General features: G+C 42.6%; 1 long non-coding RNA gene across 1 annotated transcript; it reads right to left on the reverse strand.

Moving 5' to 3' along the window:
* Positions 1-2,171: 2,171 nt before the first annotated feature.
* On the reverse strand, positions 2,172-10,579 carry LOC309365432. The gene is made up of 4 exons (XR_014166141.1): positions 10,524-10,579; positions 9,808-9,902; positions 8,901-9,041; positions 2,172-2,539 (listed from the first exon to the last, which is right to left on the reverse strand). It is a non-coding gene; the product is annotated as an uncharacterized lncRNA (long non-coding RNA).
* Positions 10,580-17,100: the final 6,521 nt, after the last annotated feature.

The raw sequence follows: 17,100 nt of genomic DNA on the forward strand, positions 1-17,100 counted from the left end.
ATCATTGTGGCATCCATTCTTAAGATCTGCTCTGCAACACACCTGACTGGGAGATTGCTAGTGGAAACTTTTCATCTCTGGAGAACCAGTGTGGAGTAGTGGTTACAGTGTTGGACTAAGACCTGGAAGAATCAAGTTATAATCACCACTCAGCCATGAAACTCCTTGGATGACCTTGGTCACTCCCTGCCCCTCAACCCAACCTAACTCACAGGGTTGTTGTGAGGATAAAATGGAGAGAGGGAGAACCTTGTACACCACCTTGTGTGGCGTAGTGGTTAAGAGCGGTAGACTCGTAATCTGGTGAACCGGGTTCGATTCCCTGCTCCTCCACATGCAGCTTCTGGGTGACCTTGGGCTAGTCACACTTCTCTGAAGTCTCTCAGCCCCACTAACATCACAGAGTGTTTGTTGTGGGGGAGGAAGGGAAAGGAGAATGTTAGCCGCTTTGAGACTCCTTTGGGTAGTGATAAAGTGGGATATCAAATCCAAACTCTTCTTCTTGAAGAAGAAGAAGAAGAAGAAGAAGAAGAAGAGGAGGAGGAGGAGGAGGAGGAGGAGGAGGAGTTTGGATTTGATATCCTGCCTTTCACTCCCTTTAAGGAGTCTCAAAGCAGCTAACATTCTCCTTTCCCTTCCTCCCCCACAACAAACACTCTGTGAGGTGAGTGGGGCTGAGAGACTTCAAAGAAGTGTGACTAGCCCAAGGTCACCCAGCAGCTGCATGTGGAGGAGCGGGGAAGCGAACCCGGTTCACCAGATTATGAGACTACCACTCTTAACCACTACACCACACTGGCTCTCTTCTTCTTCTTCTTCTTCACCTTGGGCTCCTTGGATGTGTACTATAATTTCCTTGGAAAAAAGATGGCATATAAATTGAATTAGTTAATAGTATGGACACATGGTTATCCAAGTCTTATTAGTGACTGAACCTATTAATAATCAGGATTAATTAATTTGGAATAAATAAAAACAGATTAACAAAAGATTCGAAGAGCCCCCTGTTCTTATGAACCAACGAGGGGCTAATGTCTTGAAAGAGCAGGCATTTTACATTAACAGCTTGATACTGTCCATTTGTCTCTTGTTGAAAGTGTTCGCTGAACAGCTTGAAACCATATTAGCATGCCCATTAATCATTTTCATAAGAATTGGACATGTGCCACAACTCTTATTGCTTAGTAATCAAGCAATTCTTCTTTTTTTTGTTCCAGGCAAGGGAGTCTGAATAAATTTCTGTGTTTTCTTTTATACTGAATATGGCAGGAGTGGACAACCTTTTTATTCAGGCTTAGGACTGCAGAACCTCATAGGACACCTTCTAAGGGTCTCAGGACTGTGGTGGTAAAGACCATAGCCACCCCCTACTATCTTTATGATGCAGCTTCCCTCTGTCAAAAGATATACAGGCATCTCACCACTTGTGTGGGGGGTTAGGTTACATTCCCGGTTACCGTGTGTATACATGAAATCACATATAGTAAGGAACACCGTCTAAAAAGCCTGTAAACACCCTCTTAAGCTCTGGAAACTCTTGGAAAAACCCTTGGGGAAAACAGCAGCACTTACCAGACTGGCATGAATGGTGGCAAAAATGGTGGTCTTCCAAAAACCCCTCCTCCAAAAACTCCTCCAAGCTCTTACAAAAACCCACAAAAATTGGCCAGACTCCACCACAATTGCTCCCTCTAAACCCCCTTTCTCAAACTCCAACTCTCCACAGGCCTCAAACGCTCCTGGGATTGCAGTTGCAAAAGCACCTGGGATTGCTAGCTGTTTCTTTTGGGGCCATTTTTGCAGTTTTCCTTCTCTTTTCAGGCCATTTTTTGCCCCTTTTGCAGTTTAAAGTGGTTTATTTCATTATTTCCCGGTGCTGTGCATCTACGCAGTCACGCATAGGTCCAACGTGTGTAAGTGGGGAGATGCCAGCTTCTTATGCACTGTTAAATGCCACACAACAACAACAATGGTCCAGGTGTTGTTTTTCACCAGATTCTTATCCACTTCTGCAAGTGTATCTTTTTAATGCACATGGTTATGGGTTTAGAGTAGTTTTGTTCCACATTCAAATGCTGTATATTTTTTAAACCTTTGGAACTGGCAAGTACAATACATTCATCTTCAAGGAAACGCATTTCAGAAATTTGTTTCTTTTAATTTCCCTTGTGCAAAACATATTTATTATGCTCTGTATCAGAGCAATGTCACCCCGTTTCAAGATCACTAACAGTTAAGCCCAGGGGTGTAACAGTGGCATAAAATTAGTTCTCCAGCCCATGTAGACACAGTGGTGGGAGATATAATTCATTGTCCACAGGTCCCAGCGAGCACTTTATTAACTTGCCCTCTGAGACTCCTTAATGGGGTTAATTATTTAGCTACCTTAATTTACAACATATCTCTGTCTTTTGCTTGCGGCAACCGTAGTCCAAAACACCTACTGAAGAGCGAAATTGGAGGAAACGATGCAGTGAGTTCATTGAATCAGGAGGCACTGAGGATGCTAGCTTTCCTGCAGAATTTCAGACCCTGTAAACTGTGGATAAATAATATGGATTACTTATTAAATTCTGCTTGAAGTGGCAATCCCGGGACTCCTTTAACGCCCACTGTTAGAAGTGAAATACAAATTCAGATTGATTCTCTCCATTTTGCTGATTGTCATCACAGCTTTGACATCAGCAAAAGTAGTAATCGAGTGGGGATGGTCTGAACCAAATGGAAAATGAAAACTGTGGCTTGCAGGTATACCTTGGTTCAGGTAGGAAGAGAGGTGGGCAACTGCAATCAGTAGCTGATTGTTGATAAATGGAAATCATTACAAAGAACTGAGGCTGAAATGCCAACCATGAAATGGATGTTAGTCTCTCTTTTCTTCTCCCCTCTGATCTCCATTAATTCACTGAGACCACTGAGTAACAAAGAGCAATTGCTGTGCCAGGAAATAAATAAAGCATTGTTATCTAGCTTCAAGGCGGAGAGCTAAGCATTAATACTTTGTGCGAAGGAGAGAAACTTGCCACTGTGTGTATGCTTTCCAGCTTTGATGCTCTTTCTTCAGATCTGCTTAGTAAGCTGAAGCCCATCGTCTCGTCAGGTACAAAAATGGTTCCTTTTAGTGCTGTGCCAAGAATTCCTCCCATGTTTCTTTAACCATTTCCCATCAAATAATGATAAAATAAATTGCATCAGAAAATTGTTAAAGGGGTGGGAGAGAAATTTCAGTAAAATGTTCGTGGTTGGTCTGCAGCTTTTTCTCTCTCTTACCTTTTGAGGCAACTGAGGGGTATTCTGGTGTTACATATTGCATGGACATGTGCATTTTTCATACAATTTCCCATTGTTCAAAATTGGGATTGTGCATATGGCTGAAGAATGTGCAAAGTTGAGTCAGTATACACACATTTCCCAAGACCTGTTGGCAATTCTGTGTATTGACTGGGAATCGTGCACAGTTCCTTCTTTCTGGAAGAATTATGTGGACATTATCCATGAGACCTGCTGAATGTGCACAATGGTTGGTTGTTATGAATGTTATGAACAGTTATACACTGAAACTCATCTGCTTTAGGAGGTAAAAAAAGAAACAGGACTCCTGGTTTAGCCCCTGTTGGCTTATATGAGTAAAACACAAAATATAAAAGGTGGTTCATTAACACTATCAAGCAAACATGATTTTTAAAACCTGAAGGACAGTGGAAGAGTCCGTTAACAGGTATGGACAGTGTCGATGTCTTTAAAATGTGAGAGATTGGTTTGTGAAGCAGAACCACTCCTAAACTGATCCATGTTCAGGAAATTGTCCCTAGCAATGCAACACTTTCATCATTCTTCCCTGTATCCAAATGGTGAGAATCTTTCAAAGCTCGCCATGGGATAACATTTAATTTTCACTTGTCAGATCTTGTAGCAGGGTGGGGGGACTTCTCTAATGATAGGATTACTGGACCACTTATGTTTATATACATTTCTTTCTGCAGATAGCCCAAGGACACAAACATAATTCATTGCTCCTGAAAGAATGTGTTCTTGGATTATATGTATGCATCAATCCTGACATCTTGTTTCTTTGTATGGGGTGGCATCTAACCAACTTGTTCTGTCAGTGCACTTGCTCAGTTGAACTTCTCCCCTCTTCCTGTCCCCATGTGCACTCTGCACCCTCCCTAAATCTGTTCAGAAAAACCCAGAACAGATTTAGTGGGGGGGGGGAGAGGGGGAACATTCATTGTGCAAGTGGAAATCTTTGTACTGACAGAATGAGTTAGCTGGATAGCGCCCAGAGCATCCCTCATTATTTCTTAGGTGACATCTATAAAAGATAGCAACAATAGTTTCCCATGTTCGGGAAATTGGCAAGTTACCTGTTCTGGATGGAGTTTGCACTCCTTCTGAAGGAGTAATTGCATAGCTTGGGGTTAATCCTTCACACATCTTTGTCACTAGAGGCCCAAGTGTCCTCTGTGGCTAAGAAACGCCTTTTACCAGCTTTGTCTATGGCCATTCCAGCCCAACCACTGTAGTCCAAGGCTAGTAACTCTAATGTGCTCTATGTAGGGCTGCCCTTGTGTTACTAGCCTAGTAGGGAGGACCTGGAACACCCTGGGTGGCATGCCTGACTAATGGAGCCAGAGTTGACTGGTTTGGTGGGGTATGACTTGGGCTTAGCACTCCCTCAGTGTCTGTTGGTTTCCTGTCTTAAGTCCAGTCTTCCACATTTCTGCATCAGTTCTTGGTGGGGGTTTTTTTGGGGGGGGTGAATCCTCCTATGAATCCATTAGCATTTTAGTGCCCGTTTCTGCTAATATGCACATTTTTTTACAAGTTATTCCCTCCCAAACATAATGTTATTTTCACTCATCTATGTGTTTGAATGCAGGGTTTTGCTAGATATACACAACTTTGTACACATTCTTTGGTTGGAGAACTGCATCACAGCATATTGCTTCAAAAGGTGCAACTTGGGTAGGGTTGCATTAAGATTGAACTATCTGCTCCCCCATCCTTACCTGCCACACATGATGTGGGTTCTGGGTGCGTGATGAGACTGGAACAATGACTTTCAGTTCAGGGAACTGTTCAGTTCAGGAAGCTAGGCTGGAGTTCATCCACAAATGGTTATCCCTTTAATAAAATGTCTAGACTAAGAGGTTAGTTCCAAAAAGAAAGAAAAAAAAGCCCTGTCCTTTCACTGTGTCTGCAATCCACCCTTTCAATTCCTGAAGGAAAGGGGGATTTTATCCTAGCCTAGTTTTCATAAATAACCAGTGTCGTCTCAGACCCAGAAAGACTTGTTACTCTTGATTCATTTCTGTTCTGGGATCAAGCTTTCAATTAAAACCGCATGACACTTAAATATTTATTTCCACCCAGCCTAATAATTTAATTCTGAGTACCACCATAAAGTTTTCAACCAAGGCTTAAATTAAAAAGGAGACTACGCAACCTCTGTGATCATAATTAATCAGGTGAGGGCTAGGCACGAATGCATATTGACCATATATATTAATGCAATGAAGACCTCTGAGGGATGACTTGGCTCCTATATCTGTCTATAGAAAGAGGCAGAATTATGCAAACTACATAAATAATTTAGAGATATTCAGTGCATGCTGTGGCAATAATTAGAAGTCACTGCCACCAATATATCTCACAATGCTCTCAGAACTATGAGAATGAAGCTTAACTACACAAATCAGATCCTTTGTAATCCCATTAACATTTTATAGTCCAGAGATATAAAATCTTCCCTCTTGCTGAATTGTATATTACGTATTTGTTTTCTTGCAGTTGTCATAGGCAGAGACATGTTGTAACACTAAAAGATTACTTCATTAACTTGTAAGCTATGAGCTTCTTACTTTATATAGGTTGCTGCCCTCTGCTAGGCCTCCCCCCTTTCCCCCCAGACATAATAAGGCATACACTTATTCATGCAGATTTTGCTATAAGGGTAAAGCCAGAAATAGAGGGGGAGAGCCAATGGTGCACCAACAAATACAACAGGATTTCCCCTTTCTATCCTTTCCTTTCCCATGCTCCCATAACTGCTCTGCGGGGTTCTCTAACTCCCTGGAGTAGATTCAGGTGTGTGTGCAGGGGCTCCAGCAGGGAGCAGAGGAAGCAAATGCAAGATTCATGCAAGCAACAGGAGGGAACCAGTGGAACATGGTTCTCTCTGGGAATGACCAAAGGAGAGGGTAGGACATACTGGAGGTGGCATCACTCTGTACATCGAGGATGGCACTGAATCCAGCAAGCAAGCTCCACCACAGAATCATTGTGGGTGGTGATACCAGGCCCCAACAGTAATCTCTGGGCTGCTATCCCACAGATCGAAATGCTGAGGGATTTCTGGTGATGGAGAAAGAAATCAAGGAAGCATTCAAGAGAGGAAATGTTGCAGTAACGGGTTGGACCCTTAGATGACGAGGGAGTCAAAGGTGAGCTAAAGGAGAAAAGTCATTATTGTTCTGTTCTGTATATACATTTTGTTAAATGACAACAAAAGCCTCGCCTACTTTGCATTATTCAGGACCAACTAGTATTTGGGAGCATTTTTTCTTGACCTTGACAGAAGCCAAAACTAATAATCATATCCCAGCTATTCAAACATATCAGCATCCTAATTTTAGAAGGGCAGGAAGTCTAATTAATTTACACTAAGTGGCTTTGCCATTTTTCATTGTGAGTTGTTTTCTTTTCTTTTTTTGTAAAGTGCATATTATCATACTTATTTGCACAGATGTATATCTCCTGCTGAGAACAATGCTACACCTAATTTGCTCCAGCAAATTAGAACAATTAAAAATAACTCAGCAAAATTGATACTGAATCTTCAATTACATCCATGCCTAGAAGACGAAGAGCATTTCATGCAGCTCTTGACTTGCTCATTGTGTCCTCTAAAGCTCTGCTATGGAACCGTTTTATGCTGGGGGTTTATTCATAAACTGTTTACTGGTGTTAGTTGCACAGCCTGACTGGCCTCATGAATCACATATTACTTCTGTGGTGTCCTCCGTTGAATGACCTATGCTCCATATTCAGGTGCAATCTGTTATTCTTGTCACAAATATCCCACAGACATTGCACAAATGTTCAAGAAAATTCAGAGGTGAATGCAAGAAACTTTCAGATGTCCAGAAAAGTCCTTCTACAACTGAGGCGCAACAATTTGTAGGGTTTCAATGAATAGATAGGCCTTTGTTCAGGGATGACCTTTGCCCTGTGTGTTGGGGAGTGCTGTGTGCAAGAGTGCCACACTTCTTGCATCTAACATTACCTGACTCATATGGGAAACCATTGCAGTCCTTGGGGGTTTCTAATTCCAGATATGCACCTGAGCTACATGAATGTGGTCCTGGTAATGATCCAGTGAATATAGGTCATGCTCAGCAACCATCATCATTATGCTCAGCAAAGGTAATAATTAAATTTTGCTCTGTAACTATTTCTAAGCACAGGAAAGAAACAGCCAAGCATCATAACAGATCAAATCCTGTTAGAGGGCTTCCCTAAAATGTTCCTCTGTATTTAGAAAGCCATGGGCTTTGCAGATAATGGAGCACAAGAAGTCACTCAGAGCAGCTGTCCATCAGTTGAGGAAATTTCCAAGCTGAGAATTAGACACATAGAAATATTTTGATACCAGGAGCAATTTCCAGAGATGCTGCTCATCTCTTCCTGTTTGGTCTAGGCATGTCCAGCTCCTAAGAGACTGTGATCTACTCCCAGTATTAAAAAACCGGCAGTCCATTGTCATTGGAGGGAGGACGAGTGTGCATGGAGTGAGTGGATTGACCAGAATTGCTGAGCTTTTTTGGGGGTAGGCTTGCACAGAGGTTTTTTTGCTCCCCCCCCCCGTAACTTTTTAAACACAATAATGATCCTGTGATCTACTAGGATCAGCTGGGAATCTACAGGTAGATCATGATCTACTGGTTGGAAATCTCTGGATTCCTTTTGAATAGGTTAGACCCCATAATTTCTACATTCCCATCATAGGTCTCATTCCAAGCCAAAGCCAAACTTCCAGACATCACAATGTGCAATAGGGAATTTCCTGGCACTTAAGCCTTGGTGTTTCATGTGTGATTCTCAGTTAGCATGTCTTCCTTTTTCCTTGGAGGAGGAATCAGTCATCTGGTTATCAGCCATAGAAAAATGAAAAAGAGGCATGGCGGAGCCTGGAGGTGAAGCCTATTGTCAGGACTCTGTCACGAATTCCTCACGGCGCTTTTAGCAGAAACGCTCAGAGTCCCAGGTTTTTCCAGTGCAGTCTTTTAAATGTGAGCTATATACAGGTATTTACAAAAACAGTCCATACAGAGTACCTGCTCCTTAAGGCAAACAAATACTCTCCACCACAGCACCACCACACCACAGCACAACCACACCACAGCACAACCACCACCACAACCAACATTACTGTTGAACAGGCTTTCCTTTTAAAACAGGTGATAGCCAATCATATTCCTGCTGAGTCACTCTGACCCAGCACTTCACAGAGTATTGCACCAGCCTGTTAAAGCCTGCAGACTTACTCATCATCCTGCGACTCCCAACAGACTCATGATAAGGAAATATTTTAACCAATGAACAAATAACTAAATAAATATGGGTAATTTTTGCATATCATAGGAATGTCTAAGAATAAAGTAACATAGTCCACTCATCAAACAAATACCTGTATTTTCCATGTAATTAAACCTCTAGAACCAGATCTGCCAATTCTCTGCTAAATTCAATTCTGCCAATTAAATTAGTAACCCCCATGTCACTAATTACCAGGATTTTACAGAGAATGAACATTTCTAATTAGTTCTGTGTTACACATGCTACAAATTCAGTCAAAGTCTGTGTGATAAATAGTGAACAGCTGCTACTGACAATACCTAGATATTGATCTTCCTCCTTTTTTTAATTTCAGAAGGCATGTTCAGTTGGGTTCCTGGTGGTACTCTGCATAAAGGTGGGTGGGCAGGGTCATCAGCAGGAAAGAGAAACCCCACCAGGAAATGTCTGGAGAGTTTATTCTAAATCAAGGCAAATGTAAGAAAAGAACAAATAAATATTATTAGAGAATAGTAGGAGTCAGTTCTTCTAAGGAATGGCATTTCCAGCTGTTCACTGGTATATTGTACAAAAAACAGGAACATATCACATTTTTTAATAATTATACTTTGAGGTTGCACAACTGATAATGGAATTAAATCAAACACAATGATGGCAGCAGCATTTTAACAGTAGATTATGCTGTGCATAATTTAAAGGAGGTGATAATGGGGCTTATGCTGCTTTCTCTGTTAATAAATCAGGCTTCTGATGTTTAAGAAAATAATATTGTTAACTTGTAAAGACAACATTTACTGTGCTGCAGGGATCTCTCTCTATTCTTCCTTGCTAAGTAACAACCAATCTCAGCCACTTCTCTCTCATATCAACCCCTCTTAAAGACCAGTGTACTATTATTCCACAGTGGTGGTGACAGTACATTTTCCACTTTCGACCTGAACACTACTTTTCAGTGATAAGAAGATTCAATGGATGATCTGCTTTTACTATGCACACATTGTGTATACATGAAATATTCTTCCAGAACTTGAATTCTCTGCATGGGTGTTGTACTTGTGTTGTGAGCCCTAAACATTTAGTTGCAGACTGTTGCTGAACAATAAACTATCTAAGATCTGAAGTGGGTTACTTTTTGTTATTTATTTAGAAGATTTATAAACCATTTGATAAAAAGCTCTCCAGGTGGTGTAGAAATAAAATTGGAGATAGACTTCAAATGACACCCACCTTAGCATTAGAAGCAAGGACTCTGGCTAGATGCAAATGTCTTATTCTTCACCTGATCACCTCTGTATGTGTCTCAGTTTGGTCATTCATTAGCCCTGTGGAGAATCACAGTGACAAAAGCCCCTTTCCAACAAGCACTGTTCCTAATGGAAGCTTAATCAATGATCATTTGAATTTCTTAAAGTTAGGATGTGTCTAACTTTGTGTATAACTGGTAATACCACATCACAATGTATACAAGTTATAAATTTTCAGGGAGAATGGTTAGTTATCCTCTAGGCAGTTGTTTGGTTTTTTTTTTTACAGATTTTGTACAGTTGATTTCCTATGTGCTGGTTGATTATATCCATTTCCCATATATATGAGCTCAGTGGACCATCGTTACACTTTATGAGTCATAAACATCAGGTTTAAAATATGAATGTATTGCATGTGTTGCCAAAAGACATTACAGAGACATTATATTTGAATTGTTCCTTTTTTGTACACCTATTTCATTTTATTTTGCCACATAAATTTCCTCTCAGGGAAAAAATGCTTACAGTGCTAACTATTATTTCAAGCATCTTTCTCTAGCCAGCCACCAAGGTAAACTCATTTGAAAACTTGACATTACATTGCAATGGATAATTGACACTCAAAATGCTTTGGGTATAAAATCTGTACAGGAGCATCAAATGACAGAGAAGCCATATATTGTTCCAAGCGGTATTCACAAATCTATGAGGAACTGAGGATTTCTTAACAGAGAATGTTGACAAAGAGGATAATGTCAATGTTCTGTGTTAAGAATCCTCAGTTCCCTATAGAATTGTGAGTACTTTTTGGAATGATACAAGGCTTCTCTGCCACTTGATGCTACAGTACAAGTTTTACACACACACACACACACACACAGAGAGAGAGAGAGAGAGAGAGAGAGAGAGAGAGAGATTACTCACATTGCTTTTTTTAAAAAAGTATGTGAAATTCAGGAGCCTTAGTAGAGCCTCATCAATAGCCTCCTGTCAACAGCATTGTGAGACGGCAATGAGATAAGGCCTACATATTGCACAGGCTGAAGCAATCTGACACTCCCTTTGGCATCCCTGCAGAACCCTGACCTTGTTGCTCCTTTACCCTTCCTCTCTTCATAAGCAGCAGGTGATGCTGCTGCTGCTGGGAGGCTATTGCTGCACCCCACTGGGGAACACATTTTTGGGGGAAACACACAACATTGTAAATGTTGGGGCAATTTTTGAGGAAGAAGGGAAAACTGGGGGCACCCAATTTTGGCAGAAGTCCCATGAACAGTGTAAAATGTACTTGCACACAGAAATGTCAGGGCCAGAGTGTGTAGCGGGGGAATGACTGGACACCTCTGTGGAGCAGCTGAATGGGGAAGGGAAGATAAGTAATTCCCAGCAACTTTTGGGAGATGGCAGAACAAGCAGGGACTGGTTCCCTTGGCGTCATGCAAGCGTACAGCTGCTGGTCATGCAATGAGCTGCACCCGTATTAGCAACTGATAGCCAAGGGACAGGGAACTTCTGGCCCTCTAGATGTTGCTGGACTCCAACTTTCACTGGCCCCAGTCAGCATGACTAGTGGTCAGGGGTGATGGGAGTTGCAGTCTGGCAACATCCAGAAGGCCAGAGGTTCTGCATCCTTGTGGTAGCCCATCAACAGCTGTGCACTTGCAAGCAGTAGCTGACATTTCCCCTTCTTCCACCTCTTAACAGTCACTGGTAATGACTTTCATACACATTCAGTGTCGATCCTGCACTAGCAGCACCTCAACGGCCATCCTTGGAAATAATGCTATGAGCAGCTCACAGAAACACTGTTTTAGAACTCTCTTTAAGGCTCATTGGTAATAAGGCAGGCAACATTCCTCTTCAATAAGCAAATCAATAATTCTCTGCAAAGACGAAATACATTATACACTAACAGTTCATCAGCCAATCTGTTGGTTCATAGCACAATCCGATTCACGTTTACTCAGAAATAAGTCTAAGACCTGCTATGTACGTGTGTTTAGCACTGCAGCATCCATTGTACAAGCATATGGAGTTGTCAGGTGAAGCATCCTTGCCAAATAGAGGTAATCAGGCAATGAGGGGGTACCTCACAATCTTTGTTGTTGGTTTTTTTGGACACTGCTTCCCTTCATCCTCCTCCTGCTGCTCCTCCCATGTTCACTTGCAATGTTTGGGAAATTGCAAAATCATCCCTCCTTTCCCTGATCTTAGTTTGAGGGCTATATGTGCCATCGGGTGAAGCTGAGGCTCCAATACTTTGGCCACCTCATGAAAAGAGAAGACTCCCTGGAAAAGACCCTGATGTTGGGAAAGATGGAGGGCACAAGGAGAAGGGGACGACAGAGGACGAGGTGGTTGGACAGTGTTCTCGAGGCTACAAACATGAGTCTGACTAAACTGAGGGAGGCAGTGGAAGATAGGAGTGCCTGGCGTGCTCTGGTCCATGGGGTCATGAAGAGTCGGACACGACTAAACGACTAAACAACAACAACAACAATGTGCCATCAGCTCTATACTGTATTACTGTATTGTGCAACCAGAAGTATAGCAAGCCATAGTAGACATTATTGAAGAGCACAAATCCATTCCCACCCTTTGCATCAATCCAGCCCCTCTTCTAGGAATGAGGAACTTGTGGTCCATTGTCTGAATATCGTTCCCACTATCCTTGCCCATTTGTTATCCTGGCACTACAGTGGCTAATAGGAGTTAGAATCCAAGGATGTCTGGAGCGTCACAGGTCCCCTATTCCTTGTCTCCCCTTTCTACTCCTTCCTTCTTTTTCATGCATAGAAGATCCACAGGACCTTTGGACTCCTTCGATCCTGTGACATGTGGCCCAAGAGTGGTCCCACCAATAGTAATAAAAACCCTTGATCGCTTCAAAATAGTCTTGATATGTTTCTCTTAAAATTCATGAGATGTAGCAAGCCCACGTTCCTTTGTAGGTAGCAAACTGTACACAGAACTGTCTGAAAAAGATAAAAATTTAGGGATTGGTTCCCTAAATCACAAAGAGGCACACCTCTTTGTTATTTATTTTGTTATATGCCATGCCTTAGCTGTCCCTCTTGCAACTGCTGTCACTGCTTGAAAACCAGTCAAGTCTAAACAGTACTTGGTAGATGCATAGCAAAAGGTCATGGAGAAGAAACAAAGGCCTTGTTTCAGTTCATGCAGTGCTGGAGAATGCATTTTCTTATCTCCCTTTTCTGCCACCTTCCCATCCATGCCATGATTAGCATAGAATTAAAAAGCTTAAAGTAGATATTTTTGATACCCCTGTGATCTCCCCACCCCCCCAAAAGCACAGCTGTTCATATAGACATGGCTCGTTTCTGTTTATCCTTTATTTAACAAGCAATTCTTACATTTTTTTTCCCAGATTGCAGGTGCTGGTATTCTGCTTCCGCAAATAATTCTAAATATATAGACTCATTGGACACCTTTAATGCAAAAATAGATTTTCATTAGTTTTAAAAATTAGGCAACATGGATCCATCCTTTACAAATAAGATATGCAGAGGAAAGGGAAAGATACTTTTCTGCAACAAGTGTAACAGTATATCTAAAGGGCATTCTGTAGACAAACATACAATACACCTGAAGCTAATAGTGTTCCACTTTCTTTCTGTTTATGTGAGTATGTTAAAAGGACTGCAAGTTTAGCAGTTAACATTCATAACAATTGGCCATTTTGCACATTAACTAGGTCTCAAGGAGAATGTGCAAAAAAATCCTTCCATGAAGAGGGAATTGTGCACATTTCCCAGCCAATATACACAATCTCCAACAGGCCTTTGGGAGTGTGCATAGCTCAACTGCATTTTGTACATTCTCCAGTCTCCAAAGAACATACTATTTCCCCTTACTACTTCTTCAAAAGTAGGTATGGACATACGGTAATACACCATCTACTCAGTTGAGAAAAAGCAGCAGTTTATAGTTATATACACTATGTAATGTAGGAATCCAAATAATAATGTTGTTGATGGATATATTTTAACCATGACATAGAAGTGGAATCCTTCAGTTTTGCTTAGCAAACTTAGGCCTAAGTTTGTCATGTGACAAACACAGTGAAGGTGTTCTGCGATGTGAATAATTATTTTTTAGAACATATGAAACCCTGGCCTAGACACTTACAGAAAAGCAACTGAGTATGATTGTGAAGAAGGGGACGACAGAGGACAAGGTGGTTGGACAGTGTTCTCAAAGCTACAAACATGAGTTTGACCAAACTGCGGAAGGCAATGGAAGACAGGAGTGCCTGGTGTGCTCTTGTCCATGGGGTCATGAAGAGTCGGACATGACTAAACGACTAAACAACATTATTCTGAAACTGACCTATATTAGAGTGTGCACATGAATCACACCAGGAATAGTTGGTAGGTTTGCCAGTATTTTCAATGGTCACGCAAAGGAAGAGTCTCCTAAAATAAATAAGGGAGAGTTGGGAAGTTGAAACAGGCTTCACGGTGCTATTGCTTTGAAACTAAGGCTGGAAACTAAAACAATTGTGAGGTTGAAGAACACATCAGGTATAGCCTAAGAGGTTTTGATGAAGATACAATTTCAGGAGAAAACTGAAAAGTGGGGGGGGGGGATTAAAATACCTTATTCACATGGCAAGTCTCTCTCTCTCTCTCCCTCTCTCTCTCTCTCTCTACCTGTGGACCAGGTTAGAATTAATAATTTGTCACCAGTAGTTCATTTCCAATCTTGCCAGCAGATTAGCTGCTTGTCTGAGCTCCTGAAATGGGAATGATGAGGCTCTGAAGAGATTAAGGTATTTCCTGATTAGCTCATTTGTTCTAGTCTACTACAGCTTAATGAGAACTTACTACTCAGATCAGAGATGCAATGTTTCTTCACAGGTAACAGTGTTCTGTATTCTCACACCACATGGGATAGTGGAAGGCTGCTAAGATTGGGTATTCCACTTTTGTATGAGATGTACAGAAAACATTTCTTGGTTGCAATACCTGATTAAAATCAAAGTGACGGAAACATCCTTTCTGGAAAGACAGACACCACTGAATCACTGTGGCAATGGACATGTGAAATGGAAAAACTGAGAGCTTTATTTGAATAAAGCTGTTTTCATCATTATTGGATGGAAGAGGCACTCATATGGCTAGAAGAAAGCAAATTCTATTTGGAGAAAACTATAGTGATAAATGTACACAGTCAACTTCAACAGAAAAAAGTTCCCATGTGGTTATCATTTCCTGCCATTTCCCCACTAAGTCAGGGCTGGGAAATTTGTGTGGTGCCATCACCCCTGAGCCTTGGTCATGCTGACTGAGGCTGAATGAAGTTGGAGTTGCGCACACAGGTACAGTGAGCCCCTGACGAGTGGGGAGCTATGGCACAGGAAGAAGTAATAGACCCAGGACAAACATATTGGGATCAAACAGGCCACAACTTTATTGATTACAGGTGCCAGTAGGTTTTGGCATAGGCATTGAATGTGTATCCCGAAACATCCCACCCATCTGCCGGCTGCTTATTTGGCAGGGTGAATCCTGGGTTAAGATCTGCCCAATGACTTACATCACATCAGCGTGATCCCTCAAAGACTACCATAATGGGGGGTGCTATAGCCCAATGACCTCCATTTGGGCATCCAGACAGAAGCACCTCCCCCTGGACTCCTTTAACTGGGTATTCTGTTGCCTTGAAGTGGGGGATAGGGCCCTCAGCCCCTGGCTCCCCATCTTGACTAAGGATTCTATTATCATTATCATTATCATTATCATCATATTATCATTATCATTATCATTATTATTATCATCATTATCACCATCACCATCAATTGAATTTATATATCGCCCTATACCCGGGGGTCTCAGGGCGAATCACAGAATAAAATCAAGATATAAAACCACAAAATGCATAATAAAAATAGAAACAACAGCGCAATAAAAGGTAAAGGTAAAGGTACCCCTGCCCGTACGGGCCAGTCTTGACAGACTCTAGGGTTGTGCGCTCATCCCACTCTAGAGGCCGGGAGCCAGCGCTGTCCGCAGACACTTCCGGGTCACGTGGCCAGTGTGACGAAGCTGCTCTGGCGAGCCAGAACCAGAGCAGCACACGGAAACGCCATTTACCTTCCCGCTATAAAGCGGTACCTATTTATCTACTTGCACTTAAGGGTGCTTTTGAACTGCTAGGTGGGCAGGAGCTGGGACCGAACGACGGGAGCTCACCCCGCTGCGGGGATTCGAACCGCCGACCATTCGATCGGCAGTCCTAGGCGCTGAGGTTTTACCCACAGCGCCACCCGTGTCCCACAGCGCCACCCGTGTCCCACAGCACCACCCACGTCCCACAGCGCCACCCACAGTGCCCAATAGCCCCCCCCAAAAAACCCACATTTTAAAAGGGCATAGGATGTAAATCAGATCAACCAAAGGCCCAGTTAAAAAGGAACGTTTTTGCCTATCGCCTAAAGGTATATCATGAAGGTGCCAGGCAAACGTCCATGGGGAGCGCATTCCACAGATGGGGAGCCACAGCAGAGAAGGCCCGTTCTTGTGTTGCCATCCTCTGGACTCCTCAAGGAGGAGGCACACAAAGAAGGGCCCCAGAAGAAGATCTCAGAGTCTGGTTAGGTTCATATGGAAAGAGACGGTCCTTGAGGTGTTGCGGTCCTGAGTCCCAACCCAGTGCCTTATCTTCCCACAAGCTGCGACAATTACTATGAGGTAGACAAAAACCTTAGACAGTCCCAATTTTTCGGCAAGCAAATTATTCCCTGTTCCCAAATTGAGTGACTGAATATTTCCATAGTAAGGTCTTAAGCATGAACTGCATGCTCACTTTGAGGCAAAGCCAAACATTTTGCATAGGATGGGAGAGAGGGAAATCCAGTGCCAACTGAGCTGGTGAGGCTGGGTGAGGCCCACTTACTGTAAATGCCCTAAGAGTGGACCAGAGTGAAGCCGGCAGGAGGTGGGGGGCAAAGTTTCCATTCTAGCCCATCCACAATTGGCCCAGCCCAGTGTGGCCAGTTGAAGAGGAAGTAACATCCTCATCCAACTGTGTGTGAACCAGGAGATGACTCTGGCTTGGCTGCAGCCGTACCAGGCCACAATTGCCACCTGCCGTTTTTGTGCCCTTAGGTGTAAAGGTAAAGGGACCCCTGACCCTTAGGTCCAGTTGTGGCCGACTCTGGGGTTGCGGCACTCATCTCGCTTTATTGGCCGAGGGAGCCAGTGTACAGCTTCCGGGTCATGTGGCCAGCATGACTAAGATGCTTCTGGCGAAC

Source organism: Podarcis melisellensis (assembly GCF_964234715.1).
Source record: "Podarcis melisellensis genome assembly, chromosome: 2".
Lineage (NCBI taxonomy): Eukaryota > Metazoa > Chordata > Lepidosauria > Squamata > Lacertidae > Podarcis > Podarcis melisellensis.